Source organism: Telopea speciosissima, chromosome 1, assembly GCF_018873765.1.
Source record: "Telopea speciosissima isolate NSW1024214 ecotype Mountain lineage chromosome 1, Tspe_v1, whole genome shotgun sequence".
NCBI classification, from domain to species: Eukaryota; Viridiplantae; Streptophyta; class Magnoliopsida; order Proteales; family Proteaceae; genus Telopea; species Telopea speciosissima.
Genome location: NC_057916.1, coordinates 39634699 through 39649555, shown reverse-complemented (window position 1 = coordinate 39649555; position 14857 = coordinate 39634699).

Sequence of the window (14857 nt, the reverse complement as noted above, 5' to 3'; positions counted from 1 at the left end):
AGAATGTGCAAACTAATTGAGGAGGAGAGTACCGCTCTCTTCACTCTTATTTTGCCTCTCTTGGCATTCACCACTGTATTTCATGCCCTCATACCCATGAGCAACAGGGCACCGTTGAAAGGCGTAATCACCATATTACTGAGACAAGGCTCACTCTCTTGGCTCAAAGCTTTGTCCCTCATGCTTACTGAGATTATGCATTTGAAATGGTAGTTTACTTAATAAATTGAATGCCCACCCCCATTATTGGCTACATCTCTCCCTACCAACTTCTCAGCTCCCAAACACCTGATTACAGCTTTCTTAAAGTTTTTGGGTGTCTTTGTTTTCCTTTTCTTCAGCCATATAACAACCATAAAATGGATCCACGATCCGCTCCTTGTGTCTTCCTTAGGTATAGTCACCATCACCATGGTTACAGTTGCATGCATCTTAAGTCCCAATGCATTTATATTGCTCACCATATCCGGTTCGATGAACTACGCTTTCCATTTTAAGAATCCCCCTCTCCGACAGCCCTCACACCTTACCTCCCCTCCTTGGGTTTTCCTACCCTTAACTACTTTACCTGATTCCCCATTACCCACCTCCCCTCTACCAATCCCAAACTCACCCCAAACACCACTCACCCAATCCCCAATTTCAAGTGTCGATCCCCTCTCCCCCTCTCCTAGTCCGTCCCCCCCTCCTTCTTTAACCCCTCAAACCACCCCCCACTTCGCATGCACCTCCTCAGTGATCTCTCTGATGACCCTTCCACAGCTCTCCATACCACTATAACCCACCCCCACCTAACCCATCTATCCCCTCCGAACCTACATGTTATTCACAAGCCGTGAAGGATCCCCAATGACAGTTGGTCATATCTGATGAATTTGCCACCTTACCACGCAATGGCACCTAGTCTTTAGTGCCTCCTCCTACTAATGTAAATTTGGTTGGTTGTAAATGGGTGTACAGGATCAAGCGCAAGGTCGATGGAACTATCGAGCCTTACAAGGCTAGGCTTGTTGCAAAAGGGTTTCATTAGTAGCAGGACCTTAATTATGATGAAACTTTTAGTCCTATTGTCAAGCCTACTACCCATCCGTACGATGCTAACGATGGCTGTTTCTAATGGATGGGAAGTTCGGCAACTCGATGTATAAAATGCCTTCTTACATGGCGTACTTAATGAGGAGGTATATATGACTCAACCTCAGGGGTTCGAAGATTCCAATCGTCCGAATCAGGTTTGTCGGTTGCACAAGTCCTTATATGGCCTCAAACAAGCCCCTCGTGCCTGGTTTAGCCACTTGTCACAATTCTTGATTCAGTCTGGTTTTTGGTCATCCCAAACTGATCCGTCATTATTTATCTACACTCAAGGCCCCACGGCCTCGTATATCCTTGTTTATGTGGATGACATCCTCATTACAGGGAATCAGCCCATGCATATTGTTACTCTCCTTCAACAGCTTGCATCTGAGTTTTCTATAAAGGATCTTGGTCGATTAAGTTTCTTCTTGGGGATCGAGGCAACATATAAGTTTGATGGTCTCACTCTACCTCAGTCACGCCACATTACTAATCCCCTAAAATAGGCTGGCATGTCTGATTGCAAGCCGGCTCTTACCCCCATGGCAACCATATTCAAAGCATCTTCTATAGGGGGTGTGCCCTTTTCTGATCCTACAAAGTATCTGTCTATAGTGGGTGCATTACAGTATATTACCCTCACCCATCTAGATGTGGCCTTTTCTGTGAATCGTGTTTGTCATTACATGCATGTCCCTACTAGAGACCATTGGTCGATGGTGAAGCGTATTCTATGCTACCTCAAATATACAACTACATATGGGCTACACATCACTAAGTCCCCCTCTCAGGACCTACAAGCTTTCTCGGATGCCAATTGGGCTGGTGATGGTGATGATTGAAAGTCGACCGATGGATATACCACTACATGGGATGCAATTTAATCTCTTGGGCATCCAAGAAGCAACATACCATTGTACGGTCCTCCACTAAATTAGAATATAAGGCCCTTGTTGATGCCTGTGTTGAGTTGATCTGGCTTCAGCCTCTATTTGGTGAGCTTGGTCTCTCTACATCTCAAGCCCCTGTGTTATGGTGTGACAATATCGGCGCTCCGTATCTCTCGGCCAATCCTGTCTTTCACGCACCTATCAAGCATGTGGAAATTGATTTCCACTTGGTGCGAGATAAGGTTGCCAAACACGATCTTCAAGTCCGCTTTATTTCCATAAAAGATCAAATCCAGGATATTATGACCAAGGGACTCGGTATGACCCGATTTTCTTTCCTTCGGGACAAGCTAAAGATTAGATCCCTTGAATCTTTACCTTGAGGGGGTGTATCAGACCATATCCAATCTTTCCATATTTTCTCTATCTTGAGCACCAAGCATGCAATCTCTCTTAATCTCTCTTAGTGTAGTATATGATCTCTCTCCATATAGTAATAGCTATATTCTGGAATTAGGAGATTGAGTGTCCAAAATGTGGAATCCTCTCTCCTTTTTTTTTTTGGTAAATGGAATCACATATTAGAAAGAGAACGGATTACAAACTATCCTCTATAGTAGGAACTTCAGAGAAATAGGGACCGGATGTAGGCCAAACAGTGCTATCCGCAATAGACTGGGCCCTCCTAGCTAGGGTATCTGCTAATCAATTTGCAGCCCTAGGAATATAAGTAAACTGACAAGTATTAAAATAGGAGATAATGTGATGTATATCTTCAATGATTGACCAAATGGATAATGGAGAGAGTTTGGGAGGATCCTGCAGGCATAGAATCACCTCTGTATTATCACTTTCTACCAAAATGTTCCTCATATCCTCAGCTAGCACCGCCAGAACCCCTTCTCTAATGGCCACGACTTCTCTAGTCAACATCGATGTGAAAATAAGGGGATTAGATGCTGCATAGAGAGTCCGCCCCGATGCCTCCCGAAGTGCAAAGCCTACTCCACTATGGCCAATAGAGGGGTTGAGAGATGTGTCATAGTTCAATTTAATGTACTCCAGGGGAAGGGGGACCGGCATGCATCGGTAGAGGAAGGGGAATATCCAGGGGATAATGCCGGAGGTGGTAGTGTAGTAGAGAGGAACTCCAGTCAAGCTCACTGTGCAGCTTTGATCACCTCTGCAGGGGTCCAATTCTTCCTACCAAAAATAAGGTCATTCCATGCCACCCATAAGTACCATCCAATAAAAGAGCATTTAGCAGCCAACTCCTTTGCCATCCTCTTCCCCAAAGCGCCAAAGGAGGACCAGCTCGTGATCCACTTCTAAATTTCAATGCCATCAGTTAACGAGATAGTAAATGAGAGCCCAGACCCAAACCATACAGATCTGGAGAACTCGCATTTCAGAAGAAGATGCTCACTTGCTTCCCGTAATGCTGGCACTTCAAACAAGGGGAATCTATCTCTGAGCAAGTCCTACTCCTATAGCGAGGCCCCCAACACAACATCTCCTAAGAAAACTCTTAATTTTTGGGAGAGTACAACAACCCTAAATAGATTTCCATACCCTAGAGGGGCTCCCATCCATTGTCGACAGCTAGAGGTTGAAGGTTTAGCTCTCTCTTATGCCAACCACCGATTGCTCAGTAGGTGATAAGCAGTCTTGACACTGAAGTGTCCATTCCTTGTTGCCCCCCAGACCTGCTTATCCTCTGATGAAAAGAGACTGAGTTGAATCTGTAAAATGGCATTACGGTCAGAGGGGCTAACATATTGATCAAGGAGAGCTCTATTCCAGCACCTATTCGGTTGATCAATGAAGTCAGCGACCATCATGAGAGGGCAGTCCATAAGTGGCGGGCATTGAAGTCTGGACTTAGGTAAGGCAGGTACCCACTTATCACTCCAAAAAAGGATCTTCTCTCCCATCCCAGCTCGCTAGATTAAACCTTGTTCAAGCACCTTGCGCCCCTCCAATAAGCTCCGCCACACCCATGAAGGGTTTGCACCAATACGAGCCTCCATGAATGGTTTATTAGGAAAGTAGATGGACTGTAAGAACCGCACCCATGGTGCTTGAGGAATGCTCCAGACTTTATAGGCCACCTTAGCGAGGAGTCCCTTGTTATATAGAGCGGGATCGTGAAATCCCAATCCGCCCATCTCCTTTGACTGGCACAAGCGGAGCCAAGAAACCCAATGAATTTTGTTTTTATCAGAACTATCTCCCCAGAAGAACTTTGTCACCTCATTGCGCAAGTGGTTATGGTGTGCCATGGGGAGCTTAAAATGGGACCCTACATAATTTGATAGTGAGAAAACAACAGATTGCAACATCACCTCCTTTCTTGCATAGGATAGCAGCCTTTGCTTCCAGCCACTGAATTTTTGCCCTGATTTGTTGGTAATTTCATGAAAGAGCTCCGCCTTTGTAACTCCAAAGGTTGTTGGCAAACCGATGTATTTGGAAGAAGTAGCAGCACATGGCACCTTTAACACTTTGGAGAACCACCTGTGAAATTTGGTATGTGCATTTGGGCTAAAGGTGAGTGAGGATTTCTTCAAGTTGATGGCCTGGCCGCTGGCTTTACAATACAGTTCAAGGCAGCCCTTCAGTAGGTAGGTTTCCTCAACTTTCATTTCCGAGAAGAGCAAGCAGTCATCTGCAAAAAGATGGTGTGTTACCGGTGTTGATTTGTTGCACACCCGGATACCTCTAATAAGCTTTACCTCCTTAGATTGTGCAATGATATTGCTTAGTGCCTACGAACATAGGATAAAGAGAGTAGGAGATAGAGGGTCCCCTTGCCTAATTCCCCGGGTAGGTATGATATGCCCATGGATACCACCATTAATAATAAGCCAGTAGGAAACAGATTTTAATGAGGACATCACCATAGACACCCAATGCAGAGAGAAGACGTATCGCTGCAAGATCTGCTCCATAAACTCCCACTCAATCCTGCCATATCCTTGTGCATATCCAACTTTAGAGCTAGAAATTTCTATCTCCCCTTCTTCTTCCGATTGATGTAGTGGTAGATTTCATGAGCAGTGAATATGTTGTCTGAGATCGACCTCCCAGGGACAAAAGTAGCTTGCATTGGTGAGATAATCAGCTCCAAAACCTCCTTCAACCTGTTGGCCATAATTTTGGTGATGATTTTAACTACTAGAGCACAAAGACTTATAGGTCTATATTGTTCTGCAAGTTCTAAGTTAGAGCACTTAGGGATCAAAAACAAATACATCTCATTACAAGAAGGTGGAAGCACCCCAGATGTAAAGAAAGAGTAAACAAATGAATAAACATCATCCTGAGTAAGTTCCCAGAAGCGCTGGAAGAAAGCAGGCAGAAGGCCATCCGATCTAGGTGCCTTGAGAGGCGCCATTGGTTTCAGTGCAGCATGAGTTTCTTCTAACTAAGGTGCAGCACACAATCTTGTGTTCATCGCAGTGGTTACCAGAGGTTGAATGGTGGCAAGAGTCTATTATAGAGCACCCTGATCAATACCTTCAAATTGGAAAATGTCAGCATAGTATTCTTCCATCATGGCATAAATCTCATCATCCATCTGCGTACACTGGCCACAAGGCTTCTTTAGTTTAAGAATCCGGTTGCGCCCTCGCCTGTGAATGGTAGTCATGTGGTAGAATTGAGTATTCCTATCAACCTCTTGATGCCACGAGATCCTTGATTTCTGGCGCCATAACTCATTCTCCCTCTCCAATTCCTCATTCAGCTACAAGGAGAGCTCAGTTTCCTTCATGTGGTTCATCTCAGTAGCTTGCTGGCCTTAAATCTCCACCAACTGTCGTTGCATCTCAGCAATCTTGGTCTACACACTACCAAAGACCTCCTTGTTCCATCGTAGAAAAATTGGTTTGCAGTTATCCATCTTCTGGTAGAGAATAGTGGCATCTTCATTCATCTGCTTAGGTGACCAAGCCTGTATTGCCGTTTCTTTATAGGTTGGGTGGCGGAACCACATTGATTCAAAGCGAAATGGTTGACAACCTCTAAACTTTCTTCCTTCTGAATCAATCACTAACGGGCAGTGATCTGAATTAAGAGCCCCAAGGATTCTGATTGTTGCATCTAGAAAAATAGATCGCTAGGCTTGATTTGATAGTGCCCTATCCAACTTAATCTTAATATTAGAGGCACCCTTCCTTCTGTTACTCCATGTAAATAGAGGGCCATGAGAAGGGAGAACCATCAAGTTACAGGTATTAATCATATTCTAGAAGGGATCGAGGTCTGCTGGAGATGGCCTAATTCCCCCCACCTTCTCCTGCCATGTAAGATATGAGTTAAAGTCGCCATGACAAATCCAACCAGCATGTCAGCCATTGCTGAGTTGGGTTAGAGCATCCCACACTTGTTGTCGGTGTTCCTTCACCGGGTCACCATAGACTGATGTATAGAAGAAAGAAACCCCACCCTCTAATGTCACCATTGAATCAATAAAGTGACGGTTTGAGCTGAGGATCTCCACAGTCAAGTGCTGTTTCCAAAAGAGCACGAGTCCACCTGAGGCTCCCTGGGAATTGACTACAAAACAAGAAGCCATACCCAGCTGTCTACACATCCGTTCCATCTTACAAGCAGCACACTTAGTCTCGATAATGAAAATAAGATCTGGTTTCTCCCTCCAAGAGAGGTTCATAGTGTACGAATTGTTGGAGCCCTCCCTATACCCCGATAATTCCACGAGAGGAGCTTTATTGGTACCCGTGGAGCTGGTTCTCCCCAGCTTCCATGGGGTCGAAGTCCAAAGAGGACCCCAAGAGATCGGCAGCAGTCATGGACACATTAGAATATGGCTTCTCAGTAACCTCTACCCATTGACGTTTGGATTTTTCCTTGGATGGAGGTAGTTCGTGGGTGAGGTAGATGGGTTTGGGAGGGGTAATTTTTGGGTTGGAATGATCCGGATCCATATTGGGTACCCATTTCTATTGTGGCAGGTCGGTAGGGATAAATGGATCTAAGGTAGGTGGGTGTAGGTGGGTGTAGGTGGGTTGGGATTGGGGGGAGTGGTTTAACTGGGTAGTGGTTCCCGGCACAGTAGGGCAGTTACTGGGGTTTGCAGTGGTGATGGATCCTGGGAGAGGCGAAGAAGTAGGAGGACAATGAAGTTGGTGGGCTAGGTTGATTCTGGAGAGGTGGGGGAGCAACGTGGCAAGTAGAGAGGAGATGTCTGGGTTCTGTAGGAGTGTTGGGAGGTTAATCCGCTGTTGTTGGCCATGAGGGGGTAGTGGTGAGGAGGTGGGAGCGGGAAACATGGAATCAGTTATGGGAGTGTGTGGAGTAGTCAGGGATAACGATGTAGGTGGGTTAAGGTGGGTGGTAGGTCCAGAGGAGTTGGGGGGAGTGGGAGAGATAAGTGGGACATGGGCTGGCCACATGGAGTGGTAGTTACCCTTCCGGGGGAGACTGTTGGAGTGAGAACCATGTCGCTGCCGACGGCCCCAGTTGCAGAAGTCATGGACACCGGAGTCCGACTAGGAGTAGGCTCGGTAATAGGTAGATTCAGCTTCACTGTTCACTCTAGTTTCCTGGGGTCAGGCGTTACCCCTCTCAGACTGGGCCCATAGCGGTGTGCAGGAAATTCAAAGCAAGTTGAGGCGTCGTAGCAACCATGCAGCGCCCTATGCTGAGCCTCTGCTTCAAAAAGCTTCTCGCATTGTTTGACCTCGTGGGTCAAGTGTATATAGTATTAGCAGAACGTAGACAGGCATTCGTACTTCACTAAAATGGTGGATTCCATGCCAAACTTCCTCCACACGTTAATAACATCCCGCAGTCGCTTAAGTATATCAACCAGAATTCTACAACGAATAAACTGAACCCGAGCACCAAATTGGATTCCTTGGAATAACATGACTTACGAGGGGGGGCCATTTTGCCACCAACTGGGGAGCTAACTCCATGGTGAACATTTCACATGGGACGTCTTGAAGCTGGACCCAGAAATTGACATGCCTAAACTCCCACTCTTCAGATGGATTCCACTTTTCCAAGGCAATAAGGTTTCCACCTACAGACCAAGGCCCTTCACACATGACATTAGTAATGTCCGTAGGATGCCTGAACTGAAAGAGAAATCGATCCCCATGTAGGGGTACCACAACAGGGGCAAACTTCAGGTTCCAGGCCAAGGGAAGTCCTTCGGTCACAGCTTGTTTCCGATAGGGCTTACAAGCTATTATCTGGCCCACTAGGCTGAGATCCCATTTGTAATTAAGTTATGCTTCTAGGGCGTCATCCACTTCAAAAGAGATGTCGTCTTCATCGTCAGAGTTAACATTTGGATCAGGGGGGTTGTGAGGAGGAGTGTGATTATTGGGGTGGCCATCATTACCAGCAATAGGAGGGGAATGGGAAGTGCTTGGTTGAGCATTCATGGTGATGGTAGGGGATGGAAAGTTAAGCTAGAGTCACGGATAAGAACCGGAGAGGGGGAAAAATGCACGGAGCGGAATAGAGTACTAATGTATATGGTTGAGTATGAATCATCTCTCCTATATATACTCAAAGGTGTAATCTCTTCTCTAAGGCAATAATAATATTTCATTCCAATATCACAAAACCCCATCTTTGAATGCAGTTTTGAATGTGTTCTTGGCAAAATCAATGGTCGATTCCCATATCATTGAATAATACTCGTGAAGACCTTTCCAATGATGTATAGATTGTCAAATCCCAGATATCCAGATATCAACCTTGGAAGTTTACCAAAAAACTCGATGAAATGTGCTAAAATGCACCAGCGCCGACAAATTTAATCGATAATTGCTGATGAATATGTCTACTGGCAAATGCTGCAAAAATAACCTATAGCTATCACAGTCCAAAGACCATCAGCAACCGACACAACATTCTCCAGGCAGAAGGTAATCGGAGCTCCTTCAACAAATCCAGTGTAACATGCTTGAGCTTGAAACCATCATGGGGAAGAACAGAGGAAGAGGCTTTTTCAGCTCAGGTCCTGATAGGGGGAGGTATTTGCTGAAAGCGGGAAGCCGGACCAGACAGAGAATGAAAGGCCTATGAAATGATATGGCCCGGGGGAAGGAGGAGGGGTGGAGCCGTGGAGGTATGGTTACTAGAAATGAGGGCCAGGGGAGGAAAGGCTGATGATAGAGGGCAGTTGAGTGGCAGCCGGAGGGGAAGCCGGGGGGGAGAGGAGAGGGAATGGTGGCTGACGGGGACATGGAGATGGAAACGCCATGAGAGGAGTGAGCCATCCAAAAGCGGGTGGCTTCTCTAAAGTAACTGATAATCCCAGGTGCACTGAGAGGGGGAGTGAATCAGTGCCTTCAAAAATTCTTCAAAAATAATCCCGTAGCAATAACAATCATACACACAGATTGGCCAGGGCAGTCCCATAATTACAAATCTCATATGCACGTCCACCTCGCAACCACTGTGTGGCCAGGTCTACTAGACAATGCACCACCACTCTGCAGTAAACACACTCCAAGAATACGAAAACAAAATAACAAGCACACAGTACACCAAATATACATGGTTCGGCCAAGCTGCCTACATCCTCAGAGGAATACCCGTAAGGGTTCCGTATTTCCTCAAATACTCCACTCAAATTCGACTACTACAATAGCCCAGGTACTACAACACCTGCTTCTGATTCCGCAACAATGAAATCTAGCGCTACAACCCCAATCCAATCAAGCCCCAACTTGAATGGAAATACAATATGAATATAAAAATTCAATTACAAGTCCCTCCCAATAACATGAACAAAAAATTAGGATTCTTTCAATATGAATCAAACCCTAAATATCAAATAGGACTTGTGAAATAAAAGATTACCTCTCCCTGAGTAATCCCCTGACTAACCCACTGCTTAAAGCCTTCCCGATGTCGTGCACGTTCTCCGACGTTCAAAGCAGCATCTTCGATCGTTCAATCAAGGTTTTTCATAGTTTTTAACGTTTCTGACATATATCTTCTCTTTCTCACGTTTCCACTGTGTTCTCCTTGAAAAATTCTGTAATTTAAAAAAAAAAATGGTGACTGATTTGGACTTCGAATGAGAGAGATATTGCCTTCCAAAGTTAGATGATCCAAAATGGCAAGGGAGGGTGAAAATGTAATATTTAAAAGTATTTGTGACAATCGGCAAGGCACGACTTGGGTTTCAAGATTTGCCGAGAAATTACTTTCCAAAAATTGTGACAGCTGTACAGCACTTACCCAAAACAAAATACAAACTTCAACAACCGTACTACTCTCTTAAAGAACAATGTTATGGTGTATCGCGTAGCACCGTGCACCATCAAGGGCAAGCCAATTAGAGAGCTCGTGATGAACAACATCCAACGGCCACCATGATTCTGTAATTTTATAAAACAATGGGAAACATCTGTCGACAGTAGCACTTTAAAAAAAATGACCAAAAAATTGGCTAAGTATAAAACTTTCTGCCTATGCCAGATTTGCTCCATTTTTGCTCGTCAACACAGAAACAACTGTAACTTTCTCGTCCGAAACTGAAATAATGCAAGACCAGTTGCGTTGGAACCGTAACTCGACGAACTTCATTTCTTATAAAACCACTTTACCCAGAAATGCCAATAAACCTTCCAAAAATGACTTTAAAGTTACTGTCATTTCATGAACCTATGAAATCATAACTTTAACAATATGAAACCTTCACCTGCTGCTTCGCCCCTTTTCCAAACACTATATAAGGACTTAATAAGCTGTGAAATGGTGGTCTTAAAGTACGGGTACCCCTGTAACCCTACCAAATGACCAAAATACCCTTACAGCCGTGTAGATGACTATTTGACCATTTCAGCTCTTCCAACTCATCAAATACCACTACCGCATCACTAATATGGATATTAAGGTTGCCAACAATGACAACAGCACTCCAGAAAACCTCAATTGACCCGGTTGACCAACAATCTCCCCCTTTGGAATTGTTGGCAACCCTTTACACACACACCAACTTCTCCCCCTTTGACAACAAGTACAAAGGGTCATGGAAACTCCCCCTATCCAGAAGCTCCCCCTGTATACATGCCTCCTATTGTGCAACTGGAGTGACAACTCCAATTTTATCTCGGAGCCGTTCAAAACTCTCCTTAGGAAGAGGTTTTATGAAAATATCGGCGACCTATTCTGATGTAGAGACAAAATCCAATCTCACCTCATTAGTTGTGACTTTCTCCTTCAAGAAGTGATATCAGATATCGATGTGCTTTGTCCTCGAGTGCTGTACCAGATTCTTTAAAATATTTATTGTGCTCATATTATCACACATGATAGGAATCGATTTAGAACTATCAATGCCATAATCTGTAACTTACCTCTTCATCCAAATGACTTGAGTACAACAAGCTGCCGCTGCAATATACTCTGCCTCTGCCGTAAACAATGAAACAGACTCTTGCTTCTTATTGTGCCGTGCAACAAGGCTTTTGCCAAGATAGAATGCACCGCCACTAGTGCTCTTCCTGTCATCCACACTACCTACCCAATCCGCATCTAAAAATGCTGTGAGAATGAATCTAGAGGTCTTGGAATACCATAAACCATACTCAACTGTACCCCAAAGATATCTGAAAATTCGTTTAGCTGCCAATAGATGTGTCTCCTTTGGGCTGGCTTGAAATCTAGCTACCAGACAAACTGCTTGCATAATATCAGGCCTTGACGCTGTCAAATACAACAAACTGCCAATCATAAACCTGTACATTGTCTGATCAACTAAGGGGGAATCATCATTTGTACTCAGTTTACATCCCACAACCATGGGCGTACCCATTGGTTTACTATCCTCCATCTGGAATTTTTTCAACATCTCTTTGGTATACTTCATCTGGCATATGAAAATGCCATTTTGCCATTGGCTCACCTGTAATCCCAGAAAGTATGAGAGTTCTCTGAGCATGGACATCTCGAACTCTTTCTTCATGCACTCTGCAAACTGTTTACACACTTCATCATTGTGCCCTCCAAAAATGATGTCATCTACATATACTACCACAATCAATTGACTACTGCTTTCTGTCATCACATACAGGTTGCTATCAACCATACCCTTTCGCAGTCCCAAATGATGCAAATAAGTATCAAGTCTGGAGTACCAAGCTCTTGGAGCTTGCTTCAATCCATATAGAGCTTTCCTTAGTCTACAAACCATATCTGGATCCTCCCCAAGCTGAAAACCATCTGGTTGCTCTATATATACTTCCTCTTCAAGATTACCATTCAAGAAAGCTGACTTCACGTCCATCTGATATACCTTGAAGCCCTTGTATGCCGCCAAAGCCAGGAACATCCGAATGGATTCCATCCTTTCTACCGGTGCAAAAGTCTCATCAAAATCTATTCCTTCCACCTAAGCGTAGCCCTTGCACACAAGTCTGGCTTTGTTTCTTATCACCTGACCATCTTCATTTAACTTGTCCCTGAAGACCCACTTGGTGCCAATAATGTTCTTGTCTACTGGTCTGGGAACTAATTCCCATGTGTTGTTCTTCTCAATCTGATCTAGCTCTTTGTTCATGGCTTTAACCCAATGTTCATCTTTGCTTACTTCATAAACGGATTTAGGTTCCACCTGTGACAATAGAGAATATGTAATGGCCTTCATCTTTTTTGTCTGCATACCCGCTTTAGGATCTCTGATGACTTGATTTGGGGGATGCACTTTTTGCCACTTTTCAAAACTAGGTCTTCCATCTTTCTCTGTCACTGTGTCAATCTCATGAGCATTTGTGTTTGCATCCTTATGCTTTTGAACTTCCACAACTTCATCATTTACAGTAGCATCATCATCAACCTCTTCAAAAATTTGTTTTTCTAAAATTACTGGTTTAGAGTGGGGTAATGTTTCATCAATCTTCACATCTGAACTCTCCACAACTTTCCCCAATCTCTTATTGAAGCATTTGTAAGCCTTGCTCTTTGAGGAATACCCTAAGAAAATCCCTTCATCTGCTCTATCGTCAAATTTTCCAAGGTTGTCTTCCTTTCTTTTGATGAAGCAACGACTACCAAACACCCTAAAGTGTTTCACTATGGCTCTTCTATTAAACCATAATTCATATAGAGTCTTGGATTCTTGTGGTCTCAACAAGCACCTGTTGCCAATGTAGACAGTTGTAGAGATGGCTTCTCTCCATAAATGTTTTGTAATATTATTATCTGTAAGCATTGCCCTAGCCATTCCTTGAACTATCCTATTCTTCCCTTCAACTACCCCATTTTGTTGAGGGGTTCTTGCTGTCGAATGCTGAATTCGTATGCCATGTTCATTACAAAATTCTGTGAAAGCACTCCATGTGAACTCGTTTCCTTGGTCAAATCTGATGCATTTGATTATTTTGCCAGTCTCATTCTCAACCCTTTTCTTGAACACCTTGAGGCAGTGTAAGGCTTCAGTTTTGTCCTTGAGAAAAAAGACCCATGTCATCCTTGAGTACACATCAATAAGTAACATAAAATATCTCTCTCCTTCAATTGCTTGAGTCCTCATTGGTCCACACAAATCTGTATGAATTAAGTCTAAAGGCTTACTAGCATAGTGTTCCTTTGACTTATATATAGCCCTTGTTTGCTTACCCTTCTGACATGGTCCACAAACATGATTTGTGAGGTTCTTGATTTTTGGAAGATCCCTAACACCCTCATTCTTGCTCAACCTGGCTAAGTTCTTGAAATTTATATGCCCAAGTCTTCGGTGCCAAAGTGTGGTTTCATTCTCCTAACTAATCATGCAACTGTCATCATTCCTCTCTGTAAGAACATACAAATTTTCATCTGTCCTGGAACCATGAGCCGCTATCTTTCCATTTTTCATCTTCCTTATCTCAAAACCTTCCTTCATAAATAAGACCTCATTTCCTTGGTCATATATCTGACTCACACTCAGATGGTTATGTTTCAACCCGCTCACATATAACACCCTGCTAGATTTTATTCTTCCTTAATCCAAGTTGACTGTCTCCTTGCCTTCAATCTTGGCCCCATCATTGTTCCCAAATCTAACTGAGCCACTTTCAACTTTATCAAGATTTAAAAATCTATCTCTTTCACCTGTCATATGAGTAGAACACCCACTGTCAAGAATCCATGGAGATGATCTTCTTTGAGCCTTAAAATCCATCTGAACAATCAATGATTTGTTGCTTTCTCCTATCTTCTTCTTCTCAACCCAAACTGCTTTTTTAGATATAGTGATGGATTTTCTGGATTCCTTCTTTGTACACACCTTCTTGTTCTTTTTGTGATATTTCTTCTCCTTCTTCATAGACTGCCTTTGAGAGAGAAGCAAGGTCTTGCAGTTTCTTACAATGTGACCAAGCTTGTAGCATCTAAAACATTCCACATTCTGATCAACCAGTGGTGCAAACCTGTTCTTCATTTTGACAACTGCAGGCTTGACATTCCTTTTACATTCTGTTACTCTATGTCCATACATGTTGCAGCCATAACAATACCCATTGAACCTTTGAGTCTGCCAAATATTCTTCATGTAGTCTTTGGATCTCTGATAGTATACTGTAGTAAGCCCATCCTCGTCAACCTTCTTGCTAGTAGAATTTTTAGGTCTTGAACCTATTCTCTTCTCACTAACAAACCTGACCGGATTATGTTTAGTGCCATTCCCATTTATCTTCACTCTCTTTGAAGAACTCCCATTCTCATAGCCAAGACCAGATTTATCATTGATAGGTCTTTGTCTACTAAGTAGGTCATCTAACATGCTAGCTCTATGTGATGCTTGATCATGTTCTTCTTCAGTTTCTTGAACACAAACCTCCTTGCCCTTGTCATTCATAGTTGTAACTATTGGAGATGTATTTGCACCTGTAAGGTAGTCCTTATTTTTCAAATTTTCA